This window comes from Microcebus murinus, chromosome 6 (assembly GCF_040939455.1).
Source record: "Microcebus murinus isolate Inina chromosome 6, M.murinus_Inina_mat1.0, whole genome shotgun sequence".
Lineage (NCBI taxonomy): Eukaryota > Metazoa > Chordata > Mammalia > Primates > Cheirogaleidae > Microcebus > Microcebus murinus.
Window position 1 is genome coordinate 61,452,594 of NC_134109.1, and position 16,818 is coordinate 61,469,411.

Sequence of the window (16,818 nt, forward strand, 5' to 3'; positions counted from 1 at the left end):
GATGCTAAATATGGGAGAAAATTTGAAGAGGGGCAGGGTATTTGTATGCTTTTAAAGCAGCAGCCCCCAAACTTTTTGGCACCAGGGTCTGGTTTCATGGAAGACAATTTTTTCACGGATTGAGGATAGGTGGTAGGGTGTTGCAGGGTGGGGGTATGCAGAGATCAGGCAGTGACACGTGGCCCATTTCCTACAGGAGAGGGACCAGTACTGGGCCACAGAATGGGGGTTGGGGACCACAGTTTTAAAGTGTTTCTCAGCCACATATGGTGGCTTACCCCTATAATACCAACACTTTGGGACGCTGAGGTGGGAGGATCACTTCACCCCAGGAGTTTGAGGTTCCACTGAGCTATGATTGGACCACTGCACTCCACCCTGGGCAACAGAGTAACACCTTGTCTCTAAAAAAATAAGATAAAAGAAAATAAATAGCTAAAAATAAAGTGTTTTTCCACAAAATGATCAAAATTAACATTATTTATAGAGGGCAGATGTGTTTCTCCAGATATGATACCCTGAGAAGAAAAAAACATCACCTATACTGAGAGTGCATAATTTCAATCTAATTATGGGGAAAGATCAGACAAACAACTGAGCAATAATCTAGTAAAAAAAGGGGGAGGTCTATTCTTCAAAATTGTCAATGTCATAAAAAGACAAAGATAAGCTGGGGAAATGTTTCCAGATTAAAGAAGGCTAAAGAAATAGGACACCTAAATTCAATACCTAACTCATGTACTGCAGGGGGAAAGTGCTCTATAATGGATATTACTAGGAAAACTGACAAAATTGGATTGTGAAAGGTAGATTAGACAAAAATATTGTATCAATGGAAATTTACAACCATAATTATACTATGGTATATGTGAGAGAATATAGCTACATTCCTATTAGGGAAGATACAATGAAGTATTTAGGAGTAAATGGCCATGATGTATACAACTTAGCTTCAAGTGGTTCAGACAAATTAAAACCAGATGGATAGATGGAAAGATAAAGTGAGATAGTAAATAATAAAGCAAATGGGGTAAAATAGTGACAATAGGTGAAAGTACAGTATACTATTTTTATTTTTGTGATATTTTATAAATCTGAAATTATTTTCAAATAAAGTGTTTAAAAACAGTTGTCATTTGTTGTTATTTTAAATGTTTATAGTAGGGCTGTTGCCAGTGGTGAGAGTCCAACAAACATGATCCATGAACTCCGCTATCTTAGAAAATATGTTTCTTAAAAATAATGAGAAATTTTGAGATAATTTTTTTGGTGACTGAGATCTCAGTATTTACATATAAAGCTAGAATACCTTTGGGAGGAAAGACCCATGTGAAGAAAATCACATAAAGGGTGTTAGGAATCATAGCAAAGCCCACATTTTTATTTCATCAAATTGCAATTTAATTTATACTTACACTTTATAAAATTGTCACTCTCCACTACCTCTTTCAGATATCAAACAAATACAAATATGGGAAATTCCATATTTTAAAATATTTCTTAAGCAAAATATAATGACAAAAATGTATGTTCCTACTGGAAAATTAATCTCATCCTTCATAATTAACTATTGCATTTTTCTTTCATCAGGCTCTGACCTTTAAGGTGTTCCTGTTGTGTGTGTTTTTAATGTCTAACTTTTCTCAAAAATGTGCAGAGGTCATAATGAGGCATAATTATATACGGTCTATAATTTTCTTTGGCCTTTTTCAAGTGCTAATTTAGCTATCATTTCTTCCTATAGAATTTTTATAAGAAATACTTTAAAAAATGAAAGTCTTTTCTTCAGTTTTAGCATGAATTATATTTTCACTAGGTATTTAATACAGGCAGGAAATTTAGCAACACATATGTGGATATTAAGGGAACACTGTACAATACGGGAGTTTCCCATTATTCTCGAAGGATAAATTCCAAGACCCACAGTGGATGCCTGAGGGTCAGATAGTACCAAACTCCATATATACTGTTTTTCCTATACATACATGCCTATGATAAAGTTTAACTTATAAGTTAGGTATATTATGATATTAGTAATTACTAATAATAAAATGGAAAACTTATTGCACTATACTGTAATAAAAGTTATTATGCACTGTGGTGACAGATAGTTGGCCACAGCAAATGACAAATGACAAATGTTTAGCTACCTATATTGCCCTTGCCCCATTCGAGTCAGAGCTTCAAGAGTGCCCATCCCCTAGACAGTGCACACCACACCCATTAGGTGTGAATATATCCATCCTCTCCTCCCCCATCCCACCTGCCAAACACCTGATGAATGTTACTACTATGTGTACATAAGTGTTGATCAGTTTATACTAATTTGATGGTGAGAACATGTGGTGCTTGATTTCCATTCTTGTGATACTTCACTTAGTAAATGGGCTCCAGCTCCATCCAGGATAATATAAGAGATGCTAGATCACCATTGTTTTTTGTAGCTGAGTAGAACTCCATGGTATACATATATCACATTTTATTAATCCACTCATGTATTGATGGGCACTTGGGTTGTTTCCACATATTTGCAATTGTGAATTGTGCTGCCATAAACATTCTAGGGCAGATGCCTATTTTATAGAATGTCTTTTTGTCCTTTGGGTAAATGCCCAGTAATGGGATTCCTAGATAAAGTGGTAGTTTTACTTTTAGCTCTTTGAGGTATCTCCATATTACTTTCCACAGCAGTTGTTCTATCTTGCAGTTCCATCAGCAGTGTATGAGTGTTCTTATGTCTCTGCAACCATGCCAACATTTATTGTTTTGGGACTTTTTGATAAAAGCCATTCTCACTGGAGTTAAGTGATATCTCACTGTGGTTTTGATTTGCATTTATCTGATGATTAGAGATACTGAGTATTTTTTTCAAGTTTGTTGGCCATTGGTCTGTCTTCCTTTGAAGTTTCTGTTCATGTCCTTTGCCCACTTTTTAATCGGGTTGTTTGATTTTTTCTTGTTAATTTTTCTGAGTTCTATATAGATTCTAGTTATCAGCCCTTTATTGGATATGTAGCATGCAAATATTTTCTCCCATTCTGTGGGTTGTCTATTTGCTCTCATGATAGTTTCCTTGGCTGTGCAGAAGCTTTTTAATTTGATCAGGTCCGATTTATTTATTTTTGTTGCTGCTGTGATTGCCTTTGGGGTCTTATTCATAAATTCTTTGCCTAGGCCAATGTCTATAATAGTTGTTCCAACATTTTCTTCTAGAACTCTTATAGTTTAACGCCTTAGGTTTAAGTCTGTTATCCACCGTTTGTGAGAGGTGAAAGGTGTGGATCCTGTTTCAGTCTTCTACATGCGGCTGTCCAATTTTCCCAGCATCATTTATTGAATAAGGATTCTTTCTCCCAGTTTATGTTTCTGTTTGCTTTGTCAAAAATTAGATGGCTATATGAGGATGGTTTTATATCTGGGTTCTCATTTCTGTTCCATTGGTCTATGTCTCTGTTCTTGTGCCAGTACAATCCTATTTTAGTTACTACAGCCTTGTAGTATAGCTTGAAGTCTAGTAAATTGACATCTCCCAATTTGTTCTTTTTGCTATACAGTGTCTTCTTTGGTTCCATACAAAGTGTGGAATTATTTTTTCTAGATCTGTGAACGATGTTGGTATTTTAATAAGGATTGCATTGAATCTGCAGATCACTTTGGGTAGTATAGGCATTTTAACAATGTTGATTCTGCCAACCCATGAACATGATACGGTTTTCCACCTGTTTATGTCCTCTGCTATTTCCTTCCTCAGTGTTTCATAGTTCTCCCTGTAGAGTCTTTCACCTCTTTAGTTAAATATATTCCTAGGTATTTTATTTCATTTGTTGCTATAATGAAAGTTATTGTGTCTTTGATTTGGTTCTCAGTTTGGTTGTTGTTAGCGTATAGGATTGCTACTGCTTTCTCTATGCTGTTTTTGTAATCTGAGACTTTGCTGAATTTGTTTATCAGTTCTAGTAGCCTCATGGCAGAATCTTTGGAGTTTTCTAGATATAAAATCATATTGTCAGCAAAGAGGAATAGTTTGACCTCTTCTGCCCCCATTTGGATGCCCTTAATATTCTTCTCTTGTTTGATTGTTCTAAGACTTCCAGCACTATGTTCAATAGAAGTGGTAATAGAGGACAAACGTTGTTTGATTCCGGTTCTAAGTGGGAATATTTTCAATTTTTCCTTGTTCAGTATGATGTTGGTGTGGGTTTGTCATACATGGCTTTTATCATTTTCAGGTAAGTCCTGTCTATGCCAATTTTATTAAGCATTCTTATCACAAAAGGGTGCTGAATTTTGTCCAGTGGTTTTTCTTCATCTATTGAAAGGATCATATGGTCTTTGTTTTTGCTTCTATATATGTGGTGAATTACATTTATAGATTTTCATATGTTGAACCATCCCTGCATCTCTAGGATGAAATCACTTGATTGTGATGGATTATTTTTTTTTTATAAGCACCTAACTGACACATCTCCTGCTAGATTAATGAGAAGCAAAAAAGAAAGGACTCTAATAAACTCAATCAGGAATGAAAAAAGAGAAATTACAACTGATACCATGGAAATACAAAATATCATCTATGAATACTATAAAAATCTCTATGCACATAACTTGAAAACATGGAGGAAATGGATAAATTCTTAGAAACACACAGCCTCTGTAGGCTCAATCAGGAAGAAATACAACTCCTGAACAGATCAATATCAAGTACTGAAATTGAAGCAGCACATAAAATCTTCCTTAAAAACAGTTCCAGACCAGATGATTTCACAGCCATATTTTACCAGACCTACAAAGAAGAACTGATGCCTATCCTGCAGAAATTATTTCACAACATTGACAAGGAAGGAATCCTGCCCAATACATTTTATGAAGCCAACATCGCCATGATAACAAAACCAGGAAAGGATGCAACACAAAAAGAAAACTACAGACCAATATCCCTTATGAATATAGATGCAAAAATTCTCAACAAAATCCTAGCAAACCAAATTCAGGTGCTAATAAAGGAAGCACTTTATAGCTGCTTTTTGGCATAGCCAAATTGCCAGCATGACTACTTTGCAGGAAATAAAACCATGAATAAGGGAGGTCTACTGTAAATCCTTATTTACATAGATGGCAAATAACCTTTAAGAAACCAGCTTGTTGTTCCTCCATACTCTGTTTTTCTGAAAAGGAAACAAAAACTAATTTACCTCTCTAGTCCTTAATTTCCTTATATAGAATGGGTATCAACAATCATATAGAATTGTGAGGATTAAATTGAGTCTATAGCGTGCTTAGCACAGTGCCTGGCATATAGTAAGCACTTGAGTAATAATGATTTATTTCATTATTGTTAGCTTGATTTTAAACAATATCCAGAATCTGTTTACTTATTTATCCTGATTTCCCATAACTTATTCATCTCTGATACTAAATAATAATTGGCAACCATATGGTAGCAATGCTGAGTTTCAAAGATTAAGTTTTGTTTAAAAATGTTTGAGTTGCCAGGAAGTCACATATGAGTTAAATAATCAGACTCTTATGTTGATAAGAATAGTCTGTTGTATACTCATTTTGAATCAGATAAAACTCTGTTTTATCTATTTTTTTTTAATTTACCCATTAAAGCATTATTTCACTCCCATAGAAAATGCCTTAACCTGTAAATAAATGATTAGGAATTTTACTTTCTAAAAAAATATCTTTAAATATAGTTTGCATGGAAAGACATCATTGGTAAAGTAGAAGATAACATTCAGAACTTAGAATATAGATAGAAGTATTTAGAAAAGAGGCAAAAAAAGTATTTAGAAAAGAGGTGTATATGTAAAAGTAGAATTGTTTTCTGAAAAGTTAAAGAGTTTTCACTTATAAAATTTTGCTGTAAGCATCATTAGTCATTGAGATTGGTAGGGATGAGAGCACAAATATGAAGACTGATTTGGTTTTCATATCATCTTAATGACAATATAAATTTCAGCAACCTGTCTTTCAATATAAAAAGACACTTTAAAATGAATGAAACATATTTGTAAGCAAGCTAACACACACAAAAGGAATTATTTGGTTTGAATTGCTGACTTACTGTAAGTAACTTGATCAACTGATAGAACCAGACTAATTCTATAAACCTTAGAGTATTTTGTATAAAGCAGTGGTTAGGGAATATTGGGATTTAAAAGAAGATCTTATGCATTTTTATGTTCCTAATGCCTTCAATCATTTTAAGTCCTTGAATAAATTTTGCTGAATAATATTTGTTTTATGTCTGCAATGGCCCATTTGTTTACAAAGTTGGGATTTATTTATTTTTTTTACTGGCAGGTAGGGTATAAGGACAAAGAAATATTTTAATCATTTTAGCATTGTTTCTTATTAAATCATATATATTTAATATTAAATTAATAAAATCCATTATTATATATCTTCATGGTGAGGCAAAAATTCCAAATTTACATCTGGTGACACTAGTCAGATTTTACCACATAAAATGAGTAAAAAGGGAGAAAGAGCTATGGTATAGTCTATGAAGTTGATGAACATGGCAGCTATAAGGTAAAGACCCAATAGGCTTTGTGAACATTTGGAAAATCTCAATGGTAATTATTGTATGACTCTGTAGTTAACAGTGGGTGAAGTTACCTGGACCACATCATCACAACTGGACATTTTTCCAATGTAAATTTGAGGCCAAGTTCTGTTGCATTTTACATTTGTTTTTTGAATTCATTTTAAATTTCAAAACATTAAGGAGGTACAAATGTTTTTGTTACATGGATACCTCCTCACATAATGCATAAATCAGGGCTTTTGGTGTGCCCATCACGAGATGTAGTCATTGTATCCAACAGGTAAGTTTTTATCCCTCACCTCCCTACCCTTCACCCTTCTTGGTTTCCAATTTAATTTACATCTTTTTGTGCCCATGTGTACCCATTGTTTAGCTCCCACTTGTGAGAACATATGGTGTTTGGTTTTCCTCCAGTTTCATCAAAGTTGCTGCAAAAGACATTATTTCATTCCTTTTTATGGCTGAATAACACTCCATGATGTGTGTGTGTGTGTATACACACACCATATTTTCTTTATCCATTCTTGAATTGATGTTGATTCCACATCTTTGCAATTGTGAATTGTGCTGCCATAAACATTCGAGTGCAAGTATCGTTTTATTAAAATTACTTCTTTTCCTTTGGGTAGATACCCAGCAGCAGGATTGCTGGATCAAATGGTAGGTCTAGAATTTCTTTGAGGAACCTCCATACTGTTTTCTATATAGGTTGTGCTAATTTGCAGTCCAACCAACAGTGTATAAGCATTTCTTTCTATCTGCATCCATGCCAATATCTATTGTTTTGTGACTTTTTAATAATGGCCATTCTAATATGGGTAAGGTAATATCTTATTATAGTTTTAATTTGCATTTTCCTAGTGATTAGTGATGCTGAGCATTTTTTCATGTTTGTTGGCCATTTGTCTATCTTCTTTTGAAACAATTCTATTAATGTCTTTTGCCCACTTTTTAATGGGTTGTTTTCTTGCTGATTTATTTGAGTTGTGTAGATTTTGGATATTAGTCCTTTGCCAGATGTATAGTTTGAGAAGATTGTCTGCCATCCTGTAGGTTGTCTATTCATTCTGTTATTTCCTTTGCTGCACTTTTTAATTTAATTAAGACCCATATATTTGTTTTTGTTGTTGCTGTATTTGCCTTTGGGGTCTTAGTCATAAATTCTTTGCCTAGGCTTATGTCTAGAAGAGTTTTTCCAGTGTTTTCTTCTGGAATTTTTGTAGCCTCATTGCTTACATTTAAGTCTTTTATCCATCTTGAATTAATTTTTGTATATAGTGAGAAATAGGAGTCCCATTTCATTCCTCTACATGTGGCTATCCAATTTTCCCAGCACCATTTATTGAATACGGCTTCCTTTCCCCAGTATATGTTGTCTGTCTTGTCAAAGATCAGTTGGTCATAGCTGTATGATTTATTTCTGGGTTCTCTATTCTGTTTCATTATTCTATGACTAGTACAGAACATACTTACCAGAAAGCTCAAATTCTTCATGGTTGTACATTATCTGGGGTTGTACATACATACATGGCAGTGTTGATTGTCTTGTTCTTTAGGAGACTTTTCTCAGGTTTCGGGGCACCTCATTTGAAGCAAAAGGGTGTAAGCTTCAGTATAAGAGGTTCTTCAACATGATGTCTCTGGGGGCTTGTAACCAATAATAGAGTATCAAAATTTAGGTGTACTTTTTTGTTTAAGTACCAATTAGATTGGCTTCAGAGTTAACCTTAGAGCAATGTTACACAAATCATCAGCTACATTGAGACTGTTTGAGTAGAAGAGAAAGGGGAAGAGTGTTCCTTGCACTGGAAATTGTTTATTAATGTTTGGCAAAAGCCTTGAAGTATCTCTGCTATGGTCTGAATGTTTGTGTCCCCCCAAAATTCATATGTGGAAACCTAATTCCCAATGTGATAGTATTAAGAGGTAGGGCTTTTGGGAGGTGATTAAGTTGTGAAGGCAGAGTCCTCATGAATGGAATTAGTTCCCTTATGAAAGATGCCCAAGGGAGCTTGTTCATGGCCCCTTCCACCATGGGAGGATGCCATGCAAGGAGTTGCCATCAATGAAGCAGAGAGGGAGCCTTCGTTAGACACTGAATTTGCTGGAGCTTTGATCTTGGAATTCCTGGGTCCCAGAACTTTATGCAATAAATTCTGTTCCTTATAAATTACACAGTTTAAGGTATTTTGTTATAGTAGCCTGAAAAGACAGACTAAGACAGTCTCACACATGCAAATACTTTCCATGTTCCGTGTGTTGCAACAAAAAAGAGACTGAGAAAAGTTGCTTTATGTAAGTGCTGATTTACTTCAAAATGCAAGGACAAATAAGCCCTGCATAATTTCTGCTTTCATGAGAGCCCATTAATCAAGTGTTGGAATGGTCTTAAGGCATTGGCCAAAGTGCCTCTGCCAAAGAAATCTTATGACCCCCACACATCATTTTATTATTTTACTCCAGAAATGCAAATATGTGACAAGTCTTGAATTAAAAGGCCATTGCTAGATGAAAGATATGTGATTGCTTTTAAAGAAGTAGCTAAAAGGCTTCCTTTAGTGTTCCCTTCCTAGGCATGTGGCAGTGATGCCAAAGGTGAATTAAGGGAAAAAAATTAAAAAAGGACTGTGCCTTTTGAACATCTTCTATTCAATCAGAGTGTCCACATGGGCACAGCAAGGTCTATGGTGAATACTTATTTCCTTGGTAAATTTAGATTTTTATTTATGAGCAACAGTCAGGAAATATGGCCTTTTAATCATGACTTTACCTTTGTTTGGGCTGTAAAATAAATTTGAAAAAAATCTGTAAATTGGCCTGGATTTAAGTTCTCAGACTACTTTAAAAAAACATTTAAAGAAAGAATTCCAGTTTATAGGTACATTGAAATGAGTTTAAGTTGTGTCAATTTTTCTGATGGCTTTGATTGAACTAATTATTTAGTCTGTAATTGACTAACCCACTAAATCAAAGCCAGGCAGTAAGAGTTAGTGAACTAAATTTAAATCCTTAAACAAACAGTAGATGTGGAATAATCTTTAAGTTTATGAAACAAAGCACACTTTGTTTTTCTAATATGAAAAAAGTTGAGAATGCAATAAAATCCAGAAAGTAAATCCACCTATTGTAGGTGTTTATGTGTTACATTTACTTTGCAAATGAAAATCTATCTATATTTAAGAAAATGTGCCAGAATTTAGAATATCATAGACCAGGGATCAGAAAACTTTTCCTGTAATGGGCCAGATAATAAATATTTTGGACTTTGCAGGTCATATGGTTTCTGTCACAACTACATAACTCTGTAGTTATAGTGTAAAGGCAGCCATAGACAATATGTAAATAAATGTGTGTGGCCGTGTTCCAATAAAACTTTATTAATGAACACCAAGATTTCAATTTCATATAATTTTCACACATCATGAAGTGTTCTTTTGACTTTTCTCTACCACTTAAAAATGTAAAAATCACTCTAAGCTTACAGGTCAAACAAAAATAGGTCGTGGGCTGAATTTGGCCCATGGGCCATAGTTTGCTGAACCCAGACTTAAGTCTAATGAAGCATGAGCTGTTAGAGTAAGTTGTGAACTTTAAGACACATCAAGAATGTCAGTGACTAATTCATTCTTCATTAAAGACTGATCCTTGAATACAAAGCCACCTATGTACTTTACTTGACAAAAAGTTTACCCTGAGTTTAACGACAAAACAATTGGACCCATCCAGGTTGTGGATCATTCTGTAAAACTAGCCTGAACTCTTCAGAATTGTCAATATTATGAAAGACCAAAGAAAGAGAATAAAAGCACAGGGAAACTGTTCAAGATAAAAAAAGACATGGAAACTAAAAGCAGTATGTGATCTTTGTTTTTGTTTGGATCTTGGGTTAAAAGAAAAACAATTGTAATAGGACATTATTTGGGCATTCAGAGAAATGTGAATACGAATTATCAGATAGTATTATTGTATCAATGTTATATTTTTTGAGTGTGAAGATGGCACTGTAGACTTATAGAAGAATGCCCTTGTTCTCAGGTGTTATATGTTAAAGTATTTACAGATGAAGTGTTATACCCTGCAATTTAATTTCAAATGATTTACTCACATAGAAAAGTACGAATAGTAAACAAGGCAAAATAGTAACAATAAATGAATCTAAGTGACGATTACCTAATGTCATTGTTCTACTCTTTTAAGTTTTATATAAGTCTGAAATGCTTAAAAATAAAAATTTGAAAAGGAATTATGTAGGAAAAAAGAAGTATATCTATAAATTTAGTTTGGTTCAAGTTATATTTAAAATATAAGAATTACCTATTTGAAAATCCAGTTATTCTTTAAAATTCTAAAATAATTCCAACTTCATTTAGAAAATAAAACAATTTGGCTTGTAAGAAATAGCTGGGTCATTTCACTCTGTTTTGATATTTTCATCTAGTTTGTTCCCAGAAATTATAGAATAGTAAAATCTAAGCTGAATGAACCAAACACAACAAAATAATAAAACTTAGGTTTTCAAAACCCCTAAATTTAGATTGTTCTGTTGTGGTATAAGATGCATATTTATTAAGTGATCAGAAATCTGAAAAATACTTTTCTTTTCTATAATTAAAACTTCCTTAATTCTTATAGTAGCCAGATCATTTTGCCTACTATTTTGCTCACTAGATTTTTGAAAATGTAGAGAAACCAGATAAGAAACAAAGTAAATAGGGTCATCATTTAATCTGGAGAAAAGTCACAATCACTATATTCAAGGACATGAAAGGCACTTTCAGAAGAAAAATTGTAAACCCTTTGGAGGCAGTGACCGTGATTTGTTGCCTTTATATATCTAATGCCAAAGAGAGTGCTTCATACAGGTAGCCATATATGTGTTGAATGACTGAATGAATATATGAATAAACAAGTAAATAAATGGAGGGGGTGCCCTCCGTTATATGGAAACAGGTTAAGTTTGGATCTGATGTAAGGAAAAGATTCAAGATGACTTTGGCACTGAACTAGGCCACTGAAAGAAGTCGTGGATTATTTATTTATTTATTGAAATTTACAATAATAGAATAAACATATATCTTGAATATATTTTTAGAGAAAACTTAGCACTTAAATGTTCAGATACTTTTCTACAAGTATGTTGATGAAGACAGTTCCTCAATTGCAAGAATTCTGTCTGTTAACATTCACTCAGGTTGAAATGGATCTGAAAATCATAACACAGGAAGGGAAGTTGAGCAAATAGTAGTTGGGAGTGGATGAGAAACTGGTTTTAATCACCATCAGGGCTGCCATGAGAAAGAGGAAATAGAAATACTCTGAGCTGCTCCGTAAGACACAACTAAGACCAGTGAGCAAAATTATAGGTGAGGGTAGGGTAGGGGGGGGAATATGCATATTTTATAAACTTAAGAAAGAACTTTCTAACAAAGAGACCTGCCCAACAGTAGAATGGTTTGCCTTAACAGATAATGAACCACTGTCACTACAAGTGTGTAGACAGAGTTTTTTAAGAGTAAGTGGGGAGGTAGCACCTACATAGGGCAAGAAATTGAAGCTATTCTATCTTCCAACCTGAAAAGGCATTGTTCAATAAACCTGAAAGTCATTCCACAAATTTGGTGTTAATACTAAGCAGATGATAAATAATTTCAATACTTCAAGGTCTTCTATGAGCATAAAACAATAAATAGAACATTATTGTCAGTTTGTTCTTTGACTGTTTTACCAGTAGATGTAGACTTGACATTAGTTACTACCCAAGGGAAATTTAGGTAGTCTCAGCATATAAAATAATACCATATCCCAACAGAGGTCTAGAATGCTCTTAGGTATTTCAAAGACTCTAGGATTTGTCCTTTCTCCACATCCTGGGCCACTATCCCTGTGTACTCTGTCATCATCATAACCCTAGCTTATTTTTTCCAGCTGCCTCCTAACTAGAAAATTATCTATAAAATCTTCCCCCTGTAATCCTATTGAACACTGCAACTTTAATGCCTACCTAAAACCCCTTTTGAACAAATTACTACATACTAAAAATCCTAGAATGATTCATCCATTTAGAAATATGTATGGAGATTAGAAGGGGCCTAAAAATACAAATAGTTATTAAAGTGATAGAATTACAGATAAATATTGTTTGAATGATCATGGTATGGTCCTAATGATAAATATAATCAGGTGAAAAAAAGATGCTACAAAGTGCCCTTACTATCTAACATATTACATACAAAAGCCTCAACTGAACTTTTTAAAAAACCCTTCATTAAGTCCTCCCAATTTACCTTTTCTCCTATTATCCCTGCAATAAAGCTTCACAAATATTCTACTGGCTAACTTTCTGCTCTCTCCTAACGCTTTTTCTTCCTCCTTGTCCCTCATTGCTGCTTCTCCTTTTACGTCTCTTTCACCAAATCCGCTCTCTTCCTCACCTCTAGAAGTCTTCCTCACCAAGGACTGCATGTCATTTGTGTGTTCACTTTGTCCTTAATGTAGGTAAGCCTGCTGAGCAGAGGGCCTTTGTCTGTTTGCTAATTATTGTATCCTCTGAATCTGGAATAGTGGCTTGCAGATAAAAAGTGTTTCTGTACTATCTGTTCAATGAATGATTGTCATTCCTGTGACTACACGAACCCACAATATTCTTTCCCTTTTTGAAATCTGATACAAATTGATCATATATTGTGTGTGATTGTGTACTACATTATACCTTTTTCTAGTTGTGTGCATGTTTTAGTGTAGCGTTCTCAAAATGAAGGGATAGATGTCATCCATATTACCTAATTCAATACTTCAATTCAGCAAATTTATATTGGATACCTACTATGTGTCAGGCACTTGAGTAGGTGTTAACGATATAAATTAAAAAAGGTATTTAACAAGAGTCAGTAAAAACTAAATGGAATATTTCTTCGCTAATTTCTTTTACACAAAATAAATATACCTGAAATCTATAAATAATAGTCAAATTTTCTAAACTTTTCTACCATCTTTCTATCAAACCCATCCAAAAAAATTATCTAAAATAAGTTAAGACATACAAGGTATCCTGAAATCCAACATCAAACCATTAATAAGCAGAAATAAAAAAATCTAATATAAATCTTTATTGGTTTAGGGGAACTAGTGTGGAATCATTTACTGTTCCAAGATCTTTATGGTGACCAGAAAGATTTTGAAAACTGTAAAGTCTTCATGTCTAATCTCTAGTTTTAGTAAATTTAAGCCTCCTAAGCAATATAGATATTTGGGAAGCTGCAACATGCTATATTTTTATCAGAACCAGATGCAACAATGTGGTAAGGAACACAGGTAGAAGAGATCACTAATTTTCCTTTTCCCCCAACAATCTGTGTTTATTATGCCAATTTTAATTACCATGCAATCTAATGGATTTAAGGCTTATATTTTCCACATCACTAGACATCACAAACATGAAAGCATTTTATACTGTCATTATACATCAATGTTTGTACTTGGTTATACATATATACAGAAATTATTCACACATCTTAACCTTGCTATTTCCTCCTTTCAAACCAACATAATTTTACCGTGAAAGCAGCTTTTTAATAAATGGTATAAGAAATACAGCAAGGCACACTTTTTTAAAAAACTTTTTTCTCATTACCACCTCAAGAAGCATAAAAAATGAAAATGTTGTACATAATTTAATAGTAGAATGTCACCAGTTTATAATATACAACACCATATAGCTGTTTCTTGAAGTGCTGCATAGATTATTATTTTTTAAATGAAATAAATAAAATGGCGCTTCTAAAAGTTGCTTAATTTTGAAAGAAAGACCAGTGTTTCTTCACTATGCTGTAATCAAATCAAATATTGGCTTTTTAGGTAAAACTCTTTCAATAAACATAGGCATTATACCATAAAAAAATCCAGATTGAAACATGAAATTGGTCAAGTACTGGAAGGGGGTCATTCCAGACAGGCAAATTTAATGGACCATCAATTGGTAAACTGCAGAACTTTAAAGAGCAGACAAGGAGGGGAGAAGACAAACAGAAAAGTCTGGCTGGAGAGGGAGGGTTGGCAGAGGTAGCTTGGGACAGGAATCCATGGGAGAACAAGCAGCTTTGCTGAACTTCAAATACAATCACCTAAAGAGAACCAGTGTACACATCCAGATCACAAGGTTCATGTGGAGAAATGGCATTTGGAAGGAAGATTCATCTTGGGAGAAGTCAATGTAACAACCGGCAGTGACAACATGATAGAATCAGAGACCAGCTCAGGGTGGGAAGATGAGGCCACCCCTGAGTTGCAGCCAGGCTTATCTGCAAGAAAGGAAAAAGTGACAAGAAAAGGTTTCAGAAAGGTCTTTTTCATTTGCAAAACCAAACCGTTTGAGGAACACTTGAAGGCTGCCATTTTGGGGCTCCCTGCTAATGGTCTGAAATAAAAGGATACATACATACATAAAATATAAATAATGATTTTCATAGCCCAAAGTTCACATTACTGACAAAAAAATGTTTCAGTGTAGTCGTGAAAAAGACATTGATTTTTTTAAAGACATGGTTTCAAAGAAAACAAAAAATTATCAAGTTTGACCTTTTCTCTGGGTCTCATCCACTTTTTTGTCTATGAACTCAGTTTTGAACATCAAGATAGCTTGAAAATAATATGAAAATGTGAGGCTGCTGATGCCAAGTGATGCAACAAAGTATTTACAATGATTCTATGAATAGGAACCTAGGCTGTCAGGTTTAACCCCTCCTTCAGTGATTTTATGTGTAAAATTGAATAATTCCACTATTATATAATGGTGAAACATTCATAGCATTGTGATTATCCTAAATGTTTCAGCCCCTTGCCTATGAAAGGATATATATATGATCGGTTCTCTAGCTCAAATACTAATGCATTTCATTTAAGGTACAGAGGATTGTGGAAATGAAATTGATTCAATTATTTTTGTACATCTGATGGCTCAGATACAAATTTGTTCTAAACTCAATCTGTTCTGCCTATTCCTAAATGGCTAAAAGCAACTGGTCAAATGTGGGAAACACCTAAATTCCAGGTTTAGGCAATGCTGAATGCAATTCCTATAGGTCCTCTGACCTGCTCTCAAAGAAAGCAGGCTTTTTTGTTTGTCTCAGTTTAAACTGAGTTCTGATATCTGATATCAAGTTGTTTCACTGCCTTTCTAGAACAAATGTTCTCATTCTGCCTGTCTTGCTCTTTCTTTTTCTATAATCTTGCAACTTGTATAAGAGCCACAAAATTTTTTAACAAAAAGTGGTTTGGCTGGAGCCACTGGAAGTTGGGGACAGAAGGAAAGTTAGATAAAGAATAGGAGGAGACAGACAGACAAGAGCAGATGGGATAAAATTTGGTACAGTAAAATTATGCAGTAACACAAGAAAGCAGGGTACATTGTTCAAATGCTGAGGACATGACTCATTTGAAATCTGGCTACTGAGCAGGGAATCCTTAGGTGAGGCAAATCTGGTCTTACTAAATGCTGGCGTTTAAGTTCTCTCTGGATAATTAATTCTTTCAATTTGGGCCACTTGAAAATGGGCAGGCCAAATTGGCTGAGGCACAGATCTAGAGTGTGTGTGGGGGTGGGTGGGGTTGGCACTGTCCAATAAAAATCTTTGTTATTTAGCATGGCAGGGCTACTTATTCAGAAGTGGTGGATAATTAAAAAATACTTTACTCATTCAGCAAAACCTCGATTTATTAAAGTGAGTTTAAAGGTAAATTTGACAAGATTATACCTTTATTGTCTAGTGAAAAATTAATATACAGTCATCAAAGGTAGTTTCTTAAAATTGCTTGGCCAGTATTGGAAAATATCAAGCACTTAGTGTCAATCCAATTAATAGAATGAAAATCTATGTTACTTACATGAGAAACGTTTGCTCTTCCACCTTTCTCAGTTTGTAGAAACTGAGCGGCAGCATTTATGCATATACTTGAGCATGCATAAATACAAGTAATTGCTTAAAATCTAAAATCTGCAGGCCACCAACTATCACATTTACAGACCAATAAAGTAGAAAAGTCAATAAAGTTAAAAAGTTCTAAAGGAAATATATGCACCTTAAGCAAATACAGCACCTTACCTCACCCTTAACACACACACATACACACACACACACACACACACACACACACACACACACACACACACACACAGTAAAACAAAACCCCAGACCACCAGAGCAAACCAAAAGGAAAAAAAAAGTACATACTGGCTGCACATAATGAGTTAAATTTTTATATCACAG

General features: G+C 34.3%; 1 protein-coding gene across 2 annotated transcripts in view; it reads right to left on the reverse strand.

Annotated features, from left to right (window-relative positions):
- Window positions 1-1,134: 1,134 nt before the first annotated feature.
- The window catches only part of AKAP6 (A-kinase anchoring protein 6), a 465,422-nt gene continuing 449,738 nt past the window's right edge, over window positions 1,135-16,818 (reverse strand). For both annotated transcript variants that reach the window (XM_012773426.3, XM_012773424.3), the window contains one exon: window positions 1,135-14,853. The gene's annotated coding sequence lies outside the window, so the exon portion shown is untranslated. The remainder of the gene's footprint in view (window positions 14,854-16,818) is intronic.